Here is an 18,887-nt window from a genome sequence, read left to right as displayed (position 1 = left end):
TACGAGTATATATTTTCATGAGGTGCTGTTTTCTACCGACCAAGGGTCGATTAGATCCAGTAGTTCCGTCTGTTAGATCCGCTTGATCCAGATTCTTCGAGAGTTACGTAGGTTTCTGTAAATTGTTTAAATTGAGGTTATTGTTAATCATATTAGGATTCTGATATAGATTTTTTGATTCGTAAGATCTAGCACTACCGTTGATCGTGATCGGCAGACTCAATAGTGGCTTCCTTATCAGACTACTCAGACCGGTACATGTGTGTTTCCTGATGTTATTACATTACTGTTTTAAAGTATTCATCTTAACTTTTAGATTCGTGTGATACTAAATATTTTTACGAGACGATACTGATTTCTAAATATTGTTTATTTGATATATGATTTACTGTATATTTTCGATATGCTCTCTAATTACTGTATTTTTGTATCTGATTTCTTAATAAAACATTTCATGTTTTAATTAAAATACCGTTTTCACTTGAACATACATGTTTATTATTGTCATTAGGGGTATTATTGGAGGACGTATATCAGGCTTAGCCCTGACTCCTACTTTACTTTGTGCACAAGGTAAGTCTTTACTGCAGGTCCTTATGCTATATGTAGAGTTTTGAGAAATAAGTTGAAGGAACTTGCTGATCAATACGCTCTCTCTGAACAACAATATCAGCAGAAGGTATGGTTTGACATCCCGGTACATCTAAGGTTTTTCATATTGAAATCCCAATCAATTCTATTATCAAGGACTGTCAGCCTTACTCTTATGTTTCGGACATTATATGCACAGCTAAAGAAAAAAACACTACAACTACAGCTTTCGGATCTGAAAATCAAGCAACACGAAGAGAAATTGAATAGTAGTGTGATGCCTTTATAGACAATTAAGAAGTGATTTCTATGTTACTCAGACTTGAGAATGGGTGTCAGATTCAAGTACGTATTGGACGTGGGTATGCTCTATCTTTCTATTTTTGACGAGGTAGCAATCCCATGCCCGTTTGCTAATATTTGTTGAACATGGATACTATACGTAAAATGAAGAATCCGGAGTGATATAGAGTGATACATCTTTCATGTTTGATGTATTTTCCTTTAGATATACTTGGACCTTATCACTGAATGCACTTCACTCTTCCAACTTCCTCTCTGTATTGACTGCTGAGAATCTTAGCCTATGATGCGGCAACATTGAAGTCCGATTTGCTTAAATCTATCCCATTTTCATCTTCATGATGTTTGAATTTATATTTAATTTTCAGGATGCATTGGTAAAGAGCAATGAGGTGTTTGAAACATTTAAGCAAGAGATTGAGAAGGTATATGTACCTGTTATCCTTGAGAGATACACTTTCCTCAAAGCTCTACTTTTAGAATTTTCCTATTGATCAATCTATGATTGTCATTCGCGGTTGCCTTTTGTTACTTGGACTCGGGTGTGTGTCGGATGCGGGTATGTGTCTTATACGGGTATTTTTGTAGGGTCAAAGCTACTGCATCTTTTGAAGAAATTTCTGAATGTATGCACATTTTGGTATATTATATGGTGTGAAGAACAGCCTCTTTGGGTGCTGGATTTCCTTGTAGGGATATATAATTTTACTTTTTAGTTACGTTACCTTTTGTTACTTGGACTCGGGTGTGTGTCGGATGCGGGTATGTGTCTTATACGGGTATTTTTGTAGGGTCAAAGCTACTGCATCTTTGAAGAAATTCTGAATGTATGCACATTTGGTATATTATATGGTGTGAAGAACAGCCTCTTTGGGTGCTGGATTTCCTTGTAGGGATATATAATTTCCTACTTTTTAGTTACGTTACTCCCTTAATTTACACATGACAATAACGCTATATAACATGATTTTTTTAAGAATATGCCACGTGACACATTCTTAAGGTGTCACATGGATTTTTATAACGTGAAAAAGATTGAAACACAGTATTATAATTTAAAAGATAAAAGCATTGAACTGATTCAAAAGTTTAAGGTAAATTACACATTTAGTATCTAAAATATTAGTTTTGATTTGCTTTAGTACTTAAACTTTTAATTTTTCAAATCATATCCAATGTTTTTTTGTTTTTTTAGTACATTGTTGTTAAACTTAACGGGCGATTTGTATGTCACCGTTTTGTTGGGTAACTTGCATCATTCATCATTCAACTATCTTCTCTTTCTTATTTTGGTACTAAAGTTTAATTTTTTTTAATTTAATTACTGACTTTCAAATTACTCTTAATTTATCGTTTAACTTTCAATTTTTTAATTATATTTAATTAAATAATAATAAAAATGTCATTTCATAAAATATTAATAAAATTAGTGCCTAAAATGGGAGCAATTTGAAAGTTGAGTAATTAAATTGAATTTTTTTAAACTTTAGTACCAAAATAGGAATGAGAAGATAGTTGATGGATGGATGATAGTTTACCTAAAAAATGCACTGTGGTTAAGTTTTTAACGGTGAGGTACTAAAATAAAATAAAATTAAAATTATATACATTTTTAAAAAAATTAAATGTTTAGAAACTAAAGTAGATCAAATTAAATAATTTACCCAAAAATTTATCATATCAATATGATAATATATACCATATGAGACTACCATATCATTGGACACTTACGCTGGCCTACATGTGAGAATAGATCAGCTTTCTGGTGAACCAATAGCAAGCAACTACCTAACCCAACCTAAACGAAGAATATAAGCAAGAAAAACAATAATGAATATAAATTATTTATTATTTTATTTATAAATTATATATTAAATAGTATATATATATATATATTTGTTTGGTGTGTGAATACATGTGAAAGTATCAGCGCTGGACATTTCCGCAAGAAACACGCGAATTAATTTATTCTAAAGTCAAATTATAATTATTTTCTACAAATTATATTAGTTTGTTTTTAAATTTATTTATTACCATTTTTAAATAATAATTCATAAATTCGTCACTTCAACTATGGCTGCCACACGAAGGGTTGACCACCAACTCCTCCATCCCATAAAGGCGTGTGCTCAAAACGTTACCGTTTTCACCCTCCAGAAATTATTTTATTTCTTTCTTTCTTGTTCATTTCTCCCTCTCCTTGTTGTTATCGTAATTGTAATTGCCAGTTGAAAAAAGGTACGGATTTTTCTTCTTCTGAGGTTTATTTGTGATAGATTTTACTTAATTCCATCTCGTTAATGCATTTTTTTTTAGTTTCCTTTTGGTTTTTATCGCTTTATCTTTTCGAATTCTTATATGAGTTGTGTAGATTTTGGTTTTCTTACCTTTCATGGATTGTTCTTGTTATTTTTAATGTTTTCTACTTTTTTTTGGTGGGGGGGGGGATTAAGCTAAATTTAATTATTTAGGGTTCATAAATTATGAAGGTCTAACTATTGTTTGAAGGATCTGAATAGTAATCAAGAAATCTTATTTTTTTAGCATTTTTTTAGATTTTCTAGGTTTAATGAAATATCATTTTCAAAGTAAATTCAGTTTTTTTTAATTGAAATTTTTGGTTTTCTTATTGTCTCTTTTTAATTATATATTTTTTAAAACATTTCAGTTCTTGGTCTCCATGGTAATTATTTTTATTAAAATTCAAGTACCTGAAAGAGTAATGTACAATCTGCTGTTTAAAAACTTTAGTTTATTCCTAGCTGATGTGACTGAAATAAACATGTTTGATTTTGATTTAAGATCTGAATCATGTAGTTTTTCTTTATTATTATTATTTTCAAGATTTGATACTTGTTCATGTGATTTTGATAAATTCCATGTTTTGGATAACGGTTGAGGTTATAATTTTGGTAATGTTTTCCATAATCTGCTGTTTAAAAGCTTCGGCTTTATTCTCGACAGTTTAGACTTTGGTGATTGTTCTTTAAGATCGACTTATATCGATTTGTTGGGCAATTTTCAAGCTTTGATATTCATTTGACGAATGATTTGGGAGTACCGTGTTTGATTGGTATTGTTTTCCATAGTTGCTTTAAAATTTTCTCCCATCATTCTTGTCCGACTGGGCTCAATCAAACATGTTTGATTTTGGATTAAGATCAGCTCGTGTCAGTTCATGGTGTAATTTCTAGCTAGCTCTAATATTCATTCACAAGTTGTTTTTGTAAACTCCTTGTGTTGACAGATCAAAGTTGGTATTTTCATAATGTTTTCCAGTCTGCAGTTTAAAAGCTTCTATGTTTTATTGTGTTTGGATGGTTTACTTTGATCTGATCAATGTTCGATTTTGTTCTGTGATCAACTGATATCTTTCTCACATGGGACCGTTTAGATATGGGGCTCTTGGCTTTTGATCTATAGCTGCTGTGGGATTGTTAACATTAACAGTTGAGTTCTGTAGGGTTCGATCATTTTTTTTTCTTGATTGTTAACTGGTTCTATATGCGAGTCATAATACTACTCTTGGCACTTTTAGGATTTTATTTCAACTGTTTAATGGTTTTGTTCAGATTACGCTCGAAATGGATTTTCTCTTCAGAGGCCTAAATGAGGATTCTTCATCTTCCCAAATGGACATTCTCAGATGTCCATTTTTGAGAAACATTAACGAGCCAACTAACTTTTCCTTCTCGTCTGCCATGCCTTTCGCCATGCCGGTATGATTTTGGGCTGTCATGAGCTTTGCTAGTGAGTCTTGTGTTTTACTTGAGTTCTCATTAGGTTTTATTTCTTGGCCTAAGGTTCGAGGAGCCAAAGGTCCATATTTGAAGATGGTCCCAATTTCGACATGGCATTCAGGCTTTTCCATGGACGTGATGTAGTCCGCTACCTGAACGATCCTCCTTGCGTATTGAGAAAGCAGATATTGAAACACCCCACCGAAGTTCAATCCTTTGGCTGCAAAGGCCGCCACCATTAGTCTCTCATCCTTCGGACCAGGAGGGCCATTCAGTTTTGATGCATTTAATAAGTGGAACAATCAGAAAGGAAAATCAAAATCATCCAAGAAAGAGTGAAATTATTTTGTTAATGTATTTTGTTTTGATTTGCTTTAGTACTTAAACCATATCAAAATTAATATAAATTACATATTTAGTATCTAAACTATTAGTTTTGATTTGCTTTAGTACTTAAACTTTTAATTTTTCAAATCATATCCAATGTTTAGTTTTGTTTGTACATTGTTGTTAAAACTTAACGGGCGATTTGTATGTGTCACCGTTTTGTTGGGTAACTTGCATCATTCATCATTCAACTATCTTCTCTTTCTTATTTTGGTTACTAAAGTTTAATTTTTTTTAATTTAATTACTTGACTTTCAAATTACTCTTAATTTAATCGTTCTAACTTTCAATTTTTTAATTATATATTAATTAAATAATAATAAAAATGTCATTTCATAAAAAATATTAATAAAATAATTAGAGTGCCTAAAATGGGAGCAATTTGAAAGTTGAGTAATTAAATTGAATTTTTTTAAACTTTAGTACCAAATAGGAATGAGAAGATAGTTGATAAATGGATGATAGTTTACCTAAAAAATGCAGTGGTTAAGTTTTTAACGGTGAGGTACTAAAATAAATAAAAATTAAAATTAGATACATTTTTTAAAAATTAAATGTTTAAGAACTAAAGTGGATCAAAATTAATATAATTTACCCAAAAATTATCATATCAATATGATAATATACCATATTGAGACTACCATATCATTGGACACTTACGCTGGCCTACATGTGAGAATAGATCAGCTTTCTGGTGAACCAATAGCAAGCAACTACCTAACCCAACCTAAACGAAGAATATAAGCAAGAAAAACAATAATGAATATAAATATTTATTATTTTATTATAAATTATATATTAAATAGTATATATATATATATATAATATTTTGTTTGGTGTGTGAATACATGTGAAAGTATCAGCGCTGGACATTTCCGCAAGAAACACGCGAATTAATTTATTCTAAAGTCAAAATTTTTTCTAAAATTATTTTAGTTTGTTTTAAATTTAATTTATTACCATTTTTAAATAATAATTCATAATTCGTCACTTCAACTATGGCTGCCACACGAAAGGGTTGACCACCAACTATTCCATCCCATAAAGGCGTGTGCTCAAACGTTACCGTTTTCACCCTCCAGAAATTATTTTATTCTTTCTTTCTTTGTTCATTTCTCCCTCTCCTTGTTGTTATCGTAATTGTAATTGCCAGTTGAAAAAAGGTACGGATTTCTTCTTCTGAGGTTTATTTGTGATAGATTTTACTTAATTCCATCTCTGTTAATGCATTTTTTTTTAGTTTCCTTTTGGTTTTTATCGCTTTATCTTTTCGAATTCTTATATGTTGTGTAGATTTTTGGTTTCTTACCTTTCATGGATTGTTCTTGTTATTTTTAATGTTTTCTACTTTTTTTGGGGGGGGGGGGAATTAAGCTAAATTTAATTATTTTAGGGTTCATAAATTATGAAGGTCTAACTATTGTTTGTGAAGGATCTGAATAGTAATCAAGAAATCTTATTTTTTAGCATTTTTTTAGATTTTCTAGGTTTAATGAAATATCATTTTCAAAGTAAATTCAGATTTTTTTAATTGAAATTTTTGGTTTCTTATGTCTCTTTTTAATTATATATTTTTATTAAAACATTCAGTTCTTTGGTCTCCATGGTAATTATTTTTATTAAAATTCAAGTACCTGAAAGAGTAATGTACAATCTGCTGTTTAAAAACTTTAGTTTTATTCCTAGCTGATGTGACCTGAAATAAACATGTTTGATTTTGATTTAAGATCTGAATCATGTAGTTTTTCTTTATTATTATTAATTTTCAAAATTTGATACTTGTTCATGTGTGATTTTGGTAAATTCCATGTTTTGGGTAACGGTTGAGGTAATAATTTGGTTAATGTTTTCCATAATCTGCTGTTTAAAAGCTTCAGCCTTTATTCTCGACTGTTTAGACTTTGGTTAAACATATTTGATTGTTCTTTAAGATCGACTTAGATCGATTTGTTGGGCAATTTTCAAGCTTTGATATTTATTGACGAATGATTTGGGAAATACCGTGTTTGATTAGGTATTGTTTTCCATAGTTTGCTTTAAAATTTTCTCCCATCATTCTTGTCTGACTGGGCTCAATCAAACATGTTTGATTTTGGTTTAAGATCAGCTCGTGTCAGTTCATGGTGTAATTTTCTAGCTCTAATATTTCATTCACAAGTTTTGTAAATTCCATTGTGTTTGACAGAGCCAAAGTTGGGATTTTCATAATGTTTTCCAGTCTGCAGTTTAAAAGCTTCTATGTTTCTTATTGTGTTTGGAGTGGTTTACTTTGATCTCATCAATATGTTCGATTTTATTCTGTGATCAACTGATATCATTTCCTCACATGGGACCGTTTAGATATGGGGCTCTTGGCTTTTGATCTATAGCTGCTGTGGGATTGTTAACATTAACAGTTGAGTTCTGTAGGGCTCGATCATTTTTTTTTTCTTGATTGTTAACTGGTTCTATATGCGAGTCATAATACTACTCTTGGCACTTTTAGGATTTTATTTCAACTGTTTAATGGTTTTGTTCAGATTACGCTCGAAATGGATTTTCTCTTCAGAGGCCTAAATGAGGATTCTTCATCTTCCCAAATGGACATTCTCAGATGTCCATTTTTGAGAAACATTAACGAGCCAACTAACTTTTCCTTCTCGTCTGCCATGCCTTTCGCCATGCCGGTATGATTTTGGGCCTGTCATGAGCTTTGCTAGTTGAGTCTTGTGTTTTACTTGAGTTCATTAGGGTTTATTTCTTGGCCTAAGGTTCGAGGAGCCAAAGGTCCAATATTTGAAGATGGTCCCCAATTTCGACATGGCATTCAGGCTTTTCCATGGACGTGATGGAGTAGTTCCGCTACCTGAACGATCCTCCTTGCGTATTGAGAAAGCAGATATTGAAACAACCCCACCGAAGTTCAATCCTTTGGCTGCAAAGGCCGCCACCATTAGTCTCTCATCCTTCGGACCAGGAGGGCCCTTCAGTTTTGATGCATTTTCTAATAAGTGGAACAATCAGAAAGGAAAATCAAAATCATCCAAGAAAGAGTCTTCTTCACAGGTAATCGAACATCTGCTAATGGATTACTCAAAGAACATCTGATAATGGATTATGGGCCTGTGAATTTAAAGTTAGAATAATCGACAAATTTCTTGAAGATTTTGGATTATTGTTTTGACATCATTCCAATATTATTTTCAGGGAGGAAATTCGAATCATGAAGCAGTGGGCAATGAATGGCTGCAAAATGGGAACTGTCCGATCGCAAAGTCGTTCAGGGCAGTTAGCAGTGTTTTGCCACTAGTTACGAAGGTTCTTAAGCCACCTCCAGGGATGAAATACAGGTGCCCACCTGCAATTGTTGCTGCTCGAGCAGCACTAGCACAAACTGCGTTCGCCAAGAATCTCCGCCCGCAATCCTTGCCGACAAAAGTACTGGTGATCGGGATGTTAGGCATGGCAGCAAATGTTCCGTTAGGGATATGGCGGGAACACACTGAAAAATTCTCACCGTCTTGGTTTGTGGCTATCCATGCCGCCGTTCCATTCATAGCCATGCTTCGGAAATCCGTCTTGATGCCAAAAACAGCAATGGCTTTTACCATTGCAGCATCTGTATTAGGACAGGTTATCGGCTCTAGGGCAGAACGGTACCGATTAAAAGCATCGGCGGGAAAACAGTTAGGTATCAAGGAATCATCGGTTTCCATCGGTGGTGCAAAACAGTTAGACTTTGTTGCCGTTAAAAACGGGGATTGCAGGAAAGATGTTGAATGGATCCAGTCTCTCTGCAGGTGGCAATGGGGCCATCTTCGTCTACTGAAGTGACCGCCATTACTGCATAATTGTGTTATATGCTGTATTTGTTTTCTCGTGTTCCTTGTGGAACCAGACATCATGCTTTGTTTTGGGCCAAAAAAAAACCATGCAGGTAATAAAAGATGCGGAAAGACATTCGGTGGAACTGTAATGTGTTCATTTTTTAGTTTAAATTGGAAAAAAAAAAATTAAATCTACCATTCGTTTAAGATATTTCTCTGTTGTAAGACTTATTTTTTAGTTTTTTTCTTTAGAATTTTACAAACCAATCCCGCCAAAAACTTATTATATATTAATTTTAATTATTGGTTAGATCAATTTTGTTAAAAGAAATTTAAAGACGATGAAATCGTTTTAATTGAAAAAACGAAATGCTCACCAACTTGTAATGTAACCTTCACGTAGAAAATAACGAAATTAAGAACTGTTTAATTTTGTTCTTTGTTTTTAAGATATAAATATGTTAAAAAAAAAACGTCGAGGCTGCATTAGGCCATTTCACATAGGAAAAAAACACGAACGGATTGATTAATTTTATTGGAAAATTCGACCATTCATTTCTGACCGTTGATTTTTATCTTTTCAAACTTTATTGGATGGAAGGCGGAGCCAATCAAACGGTGGACAATCGGCGCCGTGCAGCCACTGCTGCATACGAACAACCCGTTTCCGAGATCAATGGCGTCGACACTGCTTCCCCTACTCAAAGGTAGGGAGAAAACTTTATATATCTGTGTTCATTTTAATGGAGTATATATTATGTTTTCTACTGCTATTCTATTTTCTGTTTTGCAGGCTTCAAAAGTAGCTGATGGATCTCATGGTATGTGAATCTTTTCTACTGTTTTACGTTTCAAAATGATATATGGGTATTATGCTGATGTGCAGTGTGGAGGGGATCTCGGGGTTTCAGCATTTCCGCAAGGCGAAAGCATTTTTAAATGGATCGGCACGATCGAGGGCGGAAAAGGAACCATGCATGAGGGTTTGTCGTACAAGGTTTCCTTGCATTTCACGTCGGACTATCCTTTCAAGCCACCTCAAGCGAAGTTGGAGACCGTTTGCTTTCATCCCAATGTGGATCAGTTTGGCAATATCTGCCTTGACATTCTTCAGGTATCAATTCCACTTTGTACACATAGCTTTTGTTTACATTGTATTCCAAGTTACTCCTAAATTCTTCGTTTTACAGGATAAGTGGTCTTCTGCTTATGATTGTAGGGCCATTCTTTTGTCGGTTCAAAATCTACTGGGAGGTATGAATATGATTGCTTTTCCCCTACTTGATTCATTCCGGGTGTGTCGGATATGGGTGTATATCCGATATGTTTACGTCACAATGTTCACTTGGTTTTGAAGCTTCTCCTATACCATATGCGTATATGTATTCGACATAGATACGCCAAATAGAATGAAGCGTCGGAACAACATATGTTTCGTCTACAAAACAGATTAACTCTTAGTTCTGCTGATTGTTTATGAACCTCCTTACACGCAGATCCGAATCCCGACTGTCCACTCAACACCTATGCCATGGCTCTTTGGAACAATAAGGAAGGTAAAGAAAATAGGTTTTCTTTCATTTCAACTCGGTTATATTGGTGTTAGGTCTTCTCTTTGAACCGACCTGCTCGGTTACCCGCTTGTAGCGAAAAAACAACTTTCGCAATGCTATGAAACTTAACTGTATTGCTAACTTTCTCCTTCTCCAGATTACAGAAAAATGGGCCGAGCAAGGCATTTTGGTGGAAATGCAGGGACCTAGTGTGCAGAATCCGTTCTTCAATTCCATATCGGACCGGTGTGTCCTTATATGATTGAATTTTTCGGTAAAGCTCCGAGGTCAGAGAGCAATATGATTCTGCATTTAGTTGCAGTGACCTCAATCAATGTACGTACGGACAGTTACCGGATTTGATTTTGTACCTCGTTACGGAAGAAACACAGAGGAACTTGAATATATTTTACAGAATAATGAACTAAATCAACCATTTGTAACATATTTTTATTAATCAATACCATATTAGGTGCCTTATGTTTCCATTGACTAAATCTTTTTTTTTAATTATTACTCCATGAAATTACAAAGTTCAATACAGTTATGAGACATGGGGACAGAAAACCAGAATCAAGTGGACATACATTAGCCTATGTTACCTCCCTTACATACAAACACAAGCCGTTGTGTTTTCAAGCCTTTTGCTTGGAATTTCTCCTTCCCATTCTCATTATTAATTAAAATACATTTTCTATTAATTAATAATCAATTAGTTTAATGGAATGAGACATAAAATTTCTTAAATAAAATCGAAAGTTTAAATCTTAATGTTTATGAGTTGAGCAAACTTAAAATTAAGAGAATGAAAATTTAATTTATGAAAAGTAATTTTTTTATATTTTATAAATAGATATAAATATTATTAAAAATGAAATAGGATCCGTATTCAGAAAACCCGGCCCAATTTGAGGTCCACGGGGATCTGAATCTTGATTTGCAGAATAAATATTGGATTTACTTATTTAGTAAGTCAAAGACTAATCTGAATCACCATTTTTATTATTATTCTTAGAAAACCCAGTACATAAAAATGGCTTGCTCGGAATGAGTTGAAGATATGCTTGCCTTGTGGGACAAATTGTTCTGAGGGCTACTTCCTTCGAGTACTTGCAGTGCCAATGCGGATCGAATATGCACTCCTTGCTCACTTTGCCAGAACAGCTCTTGCTGGGATGTATGTGGAGTTTCGCCTGAGTCTCGGCAACAAAAGCAGCTGGAGATCAAAAGGTTGGTGGTCATCATTGGTTCTTCTGTACTGGGCTGCTTATTAATTCTAGTTGCTTGTTGTATTTTTCCCCGAATCTTCAAAGTGAAAAGTGATGGCAAACGTAGAATTCCGTGCTGCTTTTGCATAGGCAAACCAGTTGCGGAGTCTGATCCCAATCCGAATCCACTTCCGCCTCTCTCTTTAACGACGTATGTTGGGGAGACACAAGTGTATCGGCTTTCAGAACTGAAAGATGCTACTCATGGATTTAAAGAATTCAGCGAACTCGGAAGAGGGAGTTTCGGTTTTGTGTGTAAAGCTGTTCTTCCTGATGGTCGGCAAGTCGCAATCAAGCGTGCTAATGCTGCTACGATAATTCACAACAACAGCCGGGATTTTGAAGCAGAGTTAGAACTACTATGCAATGTAAAGCATGCCAATATTGTGAACTTAATAGGCTACTGTTCTGAAATGGGGGAAAGAATGCTCGTATATGAATATATGCCTCATGGCACACTTCATGACCATCTTCATGGGGACCTCTTGCGGTTAGGTTGGGACCTGCGATTGAAGATCGCATTCCAGGCTGCGAGAGGACTCGAGTATCTTCATAATGAAGTCACTCCCCTGTCGTTCATCGAGACCTGAAGACTTCGAATTACTTTTGGACGCCGAATGGGGTGCAAGGATATCCGATCTCCGGATCGTAAGTGCTAATACAAGCACGGATGTGAAGGGGGATATGGAGGAGGATGTTTATAATTTCGGAATCGTTCTATTGGAGATTAAGTGGAAGGAAAGTTATGACAGAGAGCGCACGCCTCCAGGAATTGTAGAGTGGACACTGCCTCTAATAAGAGGAAAGGCGGCAGCCAGTATCGACCGAACATGCTCTACCGAGAAATGTGGAACCGTTGCTTAAACTCGCGGATTTGGCCGAGCTTTCGTTGAGGGAAAATCCCAGTGAAAGACCAAGCAGGAGTAATCTGGTAACTTCATTAGATCAAATTGTCAAGTGTGAACTAATCTCATGAAAATATAATTTACTATAATACTTTTTATATTATACTACCTCTGTCTTTCTTAAAATGTCTGTTATTGGTTTTTTTTTTAATTTTGACTTTATTATTTAAAATTTATTATTGATAAAAATATACTTCAATCAAGTAGTTTTAAAATATATATTTATAAAAATTATTTTTTAAAATATTTAAAATAATTGTTATCAAAGTTTAGAAAATTTAACTTTTAAAAGATCAATAGGGGACCTGTTTAATGGGACGAGCTATAATTTTTGTTTAGTTTAGTTCCTAAATTTATATAATTCAATTTTTAATATTATAAATTTTCATTCAATTTAATCCTAAAAAATATTTAATATAAATTAACTTATTTCTATTTTTTTTAATTTAGTCTAATACATTTTGTAAAACATGTTAATTGGTTTGAAAAATGACTATAATATTATTTTCTAAGATAATAATTAATATAATCATAACAAAATTTATGTTTTTTACATGAAATATTTTATTATTGCGATGAGACAATTTATTTTTTTAGTATACGTATCATTTATTCAATTTATTTTATTTGATATTTAAGATATTTTGGGCTTAAGAAGACAGTTTGTGAATAGGGTACTGATTTTGAAACTCCCAAACTCAATTTTGTTAATTTGCATTTTTGAACCCTTTTGGTTCATATACTTGATATGTTTCATAATAGTCCATAAATGATTGTTTAATTGATATACACAATTTAGATTTAATTCAATTTAAATTAAGTTTCGATCAGTTAATGTGATATTTTTTTTTAATTTACGAGTAATTCAAATTGAGAGTGTTACTCACATTTAAGGTTTTCCATATTTTTATTTTTGACTACATTAGGCTCTTTTTTAATTGTCATTTTTAATTTTTATGTAATAATATATATTTTATACATAATAAATATGAGTTTTTATTTAAAATATGAAACCCAAAAATAATCCAAATTAATTTTAAGGGTAAATTATGCGTTAGTATGTAAATTATCGGTTTTGGTCCATTTTAGTAACTAAACATTCAAATTTTCAAAACCATACCTAAAGTTTAGCTTTTGTTTCAATTTAATACCCACCATTAAAAACTTTAGTTTTTGTTTTATTTTAGTACCGTTCAAATTTAACGTTAAATTTTGGGGGGAAATGAAAGTTTAGGTACTAAAACGGACAAAATTGATAGTTTAGGAACTAAATGCGTTAAGTTTTGGGTACTAAAATGAAATCAAAAACAAAACATTAGGTACGATTTTAAAAACATGAAAATTTAGATACTAAAACAAACTAAAATTAATAGTTTAGATACTAAATGTGTAGTTTATCTCGCATTCAAATTTAAAGCCCAAATAAATTTAAGCCTAATGATCTCAACCAAACATCGATAGAGGCCGAAAACAAGTTGATCTGAAACTCAAATCCAACTTTTCAAGCCCAACTTTAATTTAAAGCCTCTCGTTTAAGAAGATTGAAAGTAACATGTTTAGATTCAAATAAAATTCAATGTCCATATGGTGTTAAAATATGATTTATTTAAATTATTTTTTCTTAATTTCATCTAAATTTATTAAAAAAAACATTATTTTATTCTAATAATATTAAAATAATAAAATAAATAATTTTTAAAATTAAGATTTACTGTACTCAAACAACATATTTATATCCAATGTTTAAATTTTACTAATATATCAAATAGTTTTAAAAAACAAAATTCAGCAGTTAGAGAATATTATGGCTATCAATATATTTGCACTTTATAATGATGGATTCTAACTATAATATATAAATATATTAATTATATTTATAATTTATTTATGCTTTATATTGATTGTAATTATAATTTGTGAATAATTAAAAAAAACTTTTTAGTCCGGTTATAAAATATAAATTTCTTGAATAGTAAAATTGTCTATTTGGTCATCAGAACTTTATCTTTGAACAGTAAATGAACATCGGGGGGAAGATGACTTTTTTCTATGTTTAATGTTAATTCTTCATGTTGGTTCCATCATTTTCTTTACTTTAGATATGATATCTTATGCTTAAAGAATAAGATTGTTACTTTGATGTGTGCATGAAAAGGAATGATTAATGAATTTAAATGGGCAATGTTCAATGATCCTAATGATTATGTATGTTTATAGAATATAAACCATCATTTAATTATGGGATCATTCCTTTTAGATTTTTTTTACTCTGGATGAATATATATATACATGTTTAAAGATTTTTAACTATTTGATAATAAACGGTCATATCCTAATGATTATATGTTTTATAGAATTTACACCATCATTTAATTATGGGATCATTCCTTTTAGATTTGTTTACTCGGAATGAATATAATAATAATATTTAAAGTTTTTAATGTTTGATAATAATCGCTAATATCTAATTGATTATATATGTTATAGAATTTACACCATCTTTAATTATGGGATCATTCCTTTTAGATATAAAGATTTGGTCTAATCCATTATTTTCATTAAACGCAAAAGAATGCATTAATTACATTTTTCGTTGGTTAACATTTTCTTAAAATGAAGTTTAAAAGATATTTTAAAAAATGGATGCTTATAAAAATGTTTATGTTATTAATATTAATAATGTTCCTAACTAATTACCTCTTTTGAAAAAATCTAATTTTTCTTATTGGTGTGTCGCTCATTTCCTTTTGTTTCGTCTTTATTGATCAACGACGACATCAACTTTAATGATGGTTGCAACCGACAGTATTTTTTATTGTCTTTTTCTTTTCTTATGTTGTATCTCTATTTTCTTTTTCTTTTTTATTTTCAATAAGTATGTCCGTATGACACATTTTCATTTGCTTTTATGACACGTTTTCTTCTGTCTTTTGAAATATTTTCGGTCGTTTGACCATTTTCTTCATTTATCTTTTTCTAAGGATTGATTTGACATCGCCACAACTGATTAAGATGACGTTTATCTGATATATTGTTGATCTTCTCTGCTTTGAATCCTCGTAGTGAATTTGGATGCCCATTTTGTGTTTGTAGATAGCTTTTCACATCTGTCGAGTCTAATTTGCTATTTTGTCGATGGTATTTCAATAGTTTGATTCTCTTTTGTGGTTCGTTTGTTGATACAATCATATTTATTTGTATCTATCTTTATTCTAGTTTATTGGTTATATTTTTAATCTTTCATCATATAATCCTTATGATCTTAAATTGCTAGCTTTGTTTGAATGATTATAGGAAATTATCTTAATCATGTAATTAATTTACGTTTCTGAGTGTAAACCTTTACTGTAATTTGTGATATTTTTATTTTAAATAAAAATAAGTAAAGTTTCTAATTGAATTAATGTCACAATTCAGTTTACTAACTTAATTAAAAATTATGAATATCTATATTAATGAATTATCAGTATTATTAAAAAGATATTTTTGTGTTTTCATACTTCCATTTAATCTTAAAAAAATTAAGAACCAAACTCAAGATATATTACTTTTGTATAGATTTTATCACTCTACATATAATAATTTATCAATTTAAAATATAAAAATAATATTGTATATATATAAAATATTTTATTTTTTTATGATATGTTTACTTCTAATAAAGTCTTTAGTTGAATCCATGTCACAAGACAACTCCGCTAACTAAATTAAAAAATAATCAAAATATTTATTTTTACATTGACATTGATTATCATTATATTAGATTTCCACATGATTTTCATAAAAACATACTAAACGAGAAGAAACATGTCTTACCATACATGTATAGGGCAAGATTTATTTACATCCAGTGTAAAACTAAGAATTTTACATCTTTTTAGGATCATTTAATAAGAGAAATCAAATGTCGAGATTAATAGTAGGAAATGAGAAGATATTCACTGATAAAAAAAATAAGTAAATATCAACCTTTGATTTTTCTTAATACAACAATCTTAAAAATATGTAAAATTCTTAGTTTTACACTAGATATAAATTGATCCTAATATATATAATATATATATATATATATATATATATTATTCCTTACATCACATGTAATAGGGAAGTTAAGTAGGTGAATATACATAAAGGATGAGGATAAATTAGGTAGCAAAATAACATGGAAAATATGAGTGTCAACTGAGGATCTCAGTTCATTATGAACGTAGTACCAATATAAAAAAGATGATGACATGGAAATAAGGGTTAAAGTTATACTAATAATTTTTTATGAAAAAAATGAAAAAGGTGATAAATTATTATATGAGAAAATAACCTCAGTGACCAAAAATGCCTTATAATATACTATTTTAACCAACTTTTTTTGGATTTGCCAAAATGACCAACTAAATCGCAATGCGATCGATAATTCGCAACGCGATCTCCGGTATCGCAAATCAGTTTCCAGATTCGCAACGCGATTCTGACTATCGCATTGCGATTTCCCAAATTCGCGTTGCGATTTTCCTAATTCGCAATGCGAATACGTAAATCGCAACGCGATTACGTAAATCGCAACGCGATTACGTAAATCGCAACGCGATTACGTAAATCGCAACGCGATTACGTAAATCGCAACGCGAATACATATTCACATTGCGATTTACGTAATCGCGTTGCGATTTAGTAAATCGCAACGAGATTCTGACTATCGCAATACTGAATTTCAAATTTGCAACTCGATTTCTGAATTCGCAACAGGTTTTAATTCGCAACACAATGTTTGGGTATATAACTACGCAGCAGCAGCAACTCATAACCTAAATCCCTAAATCGCAACTCATTTCATCTCCATCTATCACTCTCTCCGACGACATCCGTTCCTATATCCAACGACATCCTTCTCCATCCGGTAACAGGTTTTAGTTTCGCAGCTCGCTTGTTTAGTAAATTAATTTACAATAATGAAATCATCTAATGTTGATCATGTTTGGATAGATTTTTGTTTTGGAGGGTCATGGGAGAATGTTCATGGTGTTTTACAATATATGCCTTTACCCATGAATCTTCAACTAAAACTATCATTAAAAAAGTTAACTTATGAAACTCTAATGTTACGTGTTGCAAATAAATTGAATTTAGAGCCCCTAAGTGGATTTAGGCTATCTTATCAGAGAAATGGTAAAGTTTATTTGTTAATCGACAATGAAGATGTTGAACGATTCATTGCTTACATTAGTGTTTCAAGTGATGATGTTACATTGTATGTTGTTAAACCTAGAAGTAGTGAAGTTGGGTCAGTAGCGGTAGTAATCAACTAAGTTTTTCAACCCTAGTTTATGGTGCTCAAAATTTAATGGTTCCACCATAATTTCATCACCAAGCAAATATTGTTTCACCACATTTCCAATACCAAACACAATCTCAAAACCCACAACCTTTCCCTAATCCAAATCCCAATCAACTTTCAGCACCAAATTCCGATTTTCGTATTGACCAGTTAGACGATGATGAGCCAACAGAAAAAATTATGAGTACTAGTCAGTATTCGAAATTTGATCTTGGTCAATACCCGAACTTTGATCTTGGTAAATACTCGGATTTTGATGATTTTTCAGAAGAAGAAATAGACCCTGCGTGTAATGATTTTGATATTGGTCAATACCCGAATTTTGATGATGAAACAGCCATTGCCGAGGAAGATGTTGTTGATGATAATGAGGAGGAAGTTACGACTGTAAATGAACATGTTGAACATTCATTCTGTAATTCATATAACCCTAAAAAAGAAAAAGAAAAAGAAGAAGAAGAAATCCCCAAAGAAAAGTCCCCGAAGAAAATGCCACGGGAGTATAACTGGAATATGCCAAAATTACTTCAGATACCGGAAGAAGAGTTGGTAAAGATAGCAGTTGATTGTTACACAAAAATTATTCGTATCAAGAAAGATGATTGTTTTGATACAAAGGAAGACTTGAAGATAGCTTTGTATACGAAATGTGTGAAAAATGGCTATCAACTAAAAGTTAACAAATCAAGCAAAGATCGTTTCGAAACAAGGTGTATGATTGACAAAAACTGTATGTGGCGTATGATTGCAAAGAGGATAAAAGATTGTGAAATGTTTCAAGTTAGGACTTTTATTGATAAACATACATGTTCAAGAACCCAAGTTTTTCCTCACCATAGACAGGCAAACAAAAAGGTGTTGGGTGGTTTTCTGGCTGAGTTCATGTTTTTGAATGGTAGGGTATATCGGGGACATGAAATTATGACTGACATGAATGCTCGGTTCAAGATTAGTATCTCATATTCTCAAGCTTAGAGAGCCAAATGTTATTCCTTGGAATTG

At 31.9% G+C, this 18,887-nt stretch overlaps 1 long non-coding RNA gene and 3 pseudogenes across 2 annotated transcripts; all 4 read left to right on the top strand.

Annotated features, from left to right (window-relative positions):
* The first annotated feature begins 3,038 nt into the window (after positions 1–3,038).
* Positions 3,039–4,775, top strand: LOC120130327. 2 transcript variants are annotated; one of them, XR_005516824.1, is made up of 4 exons: positions 3,118–3,132; positions 4,289–4,343; positions 4,467–4,613; positions 4,698–4,775. It is a non-coding gene; the product is annotated as an uncharacterized LOC120130327 (long non-coding RNA). The 2 variants fall into 2 exon arrangements; XR_005516823.1 differs by lacking the exon at positions 4,289–4,343 and having other exon boundaries at positions 3,039–3,132.
* Positions 4,776–6,088: 1,313 nt separating this feature from the next.
* LOC120130326 lies at positions 6,089–8,970 on the top strand (annotated as a pseudogene).
* A 451-nt stretch (positions 8,971–9,421) lies between these two features.
* Positions 9,422–10,590, top strand: LOC120130347 (annotated as a pseudogene).
* An 821-nt stretch (positions 10,591–11,411) lies between these two features.
* LOC120130346 lies at positions 11,412–12,624 on the top strand (annotated as a pseudogene).
* Positions 12,625–18,887: the final 6,263 nt, after the last annotated feature.

The sequence above is a fragment of the Hibiscus syriacus genome, unplaced genomic scaffold (genome assembly GCF_006381635.1).
Source record: "Hibiscus syriacus cultivar Baekdansim isolate YM2019G1 unplaced genomic scaffold, ASM638163v2 tig00110546_pilon, whole genome shotgun sequence".
Taxonomy (NCBI): domain Eukaryota; kingdom Viridiplantae; phylum Streptophyta; class Magnoliopsida; order Malvales; family Malvaceae; genus Hibiscus; species Hibiscus syriacus.
The sequence above is the reverse complement of the archived record's forward strand: the minus strand, read 5'-3'. Positions and strand labels throughout refer to the sequence as shown.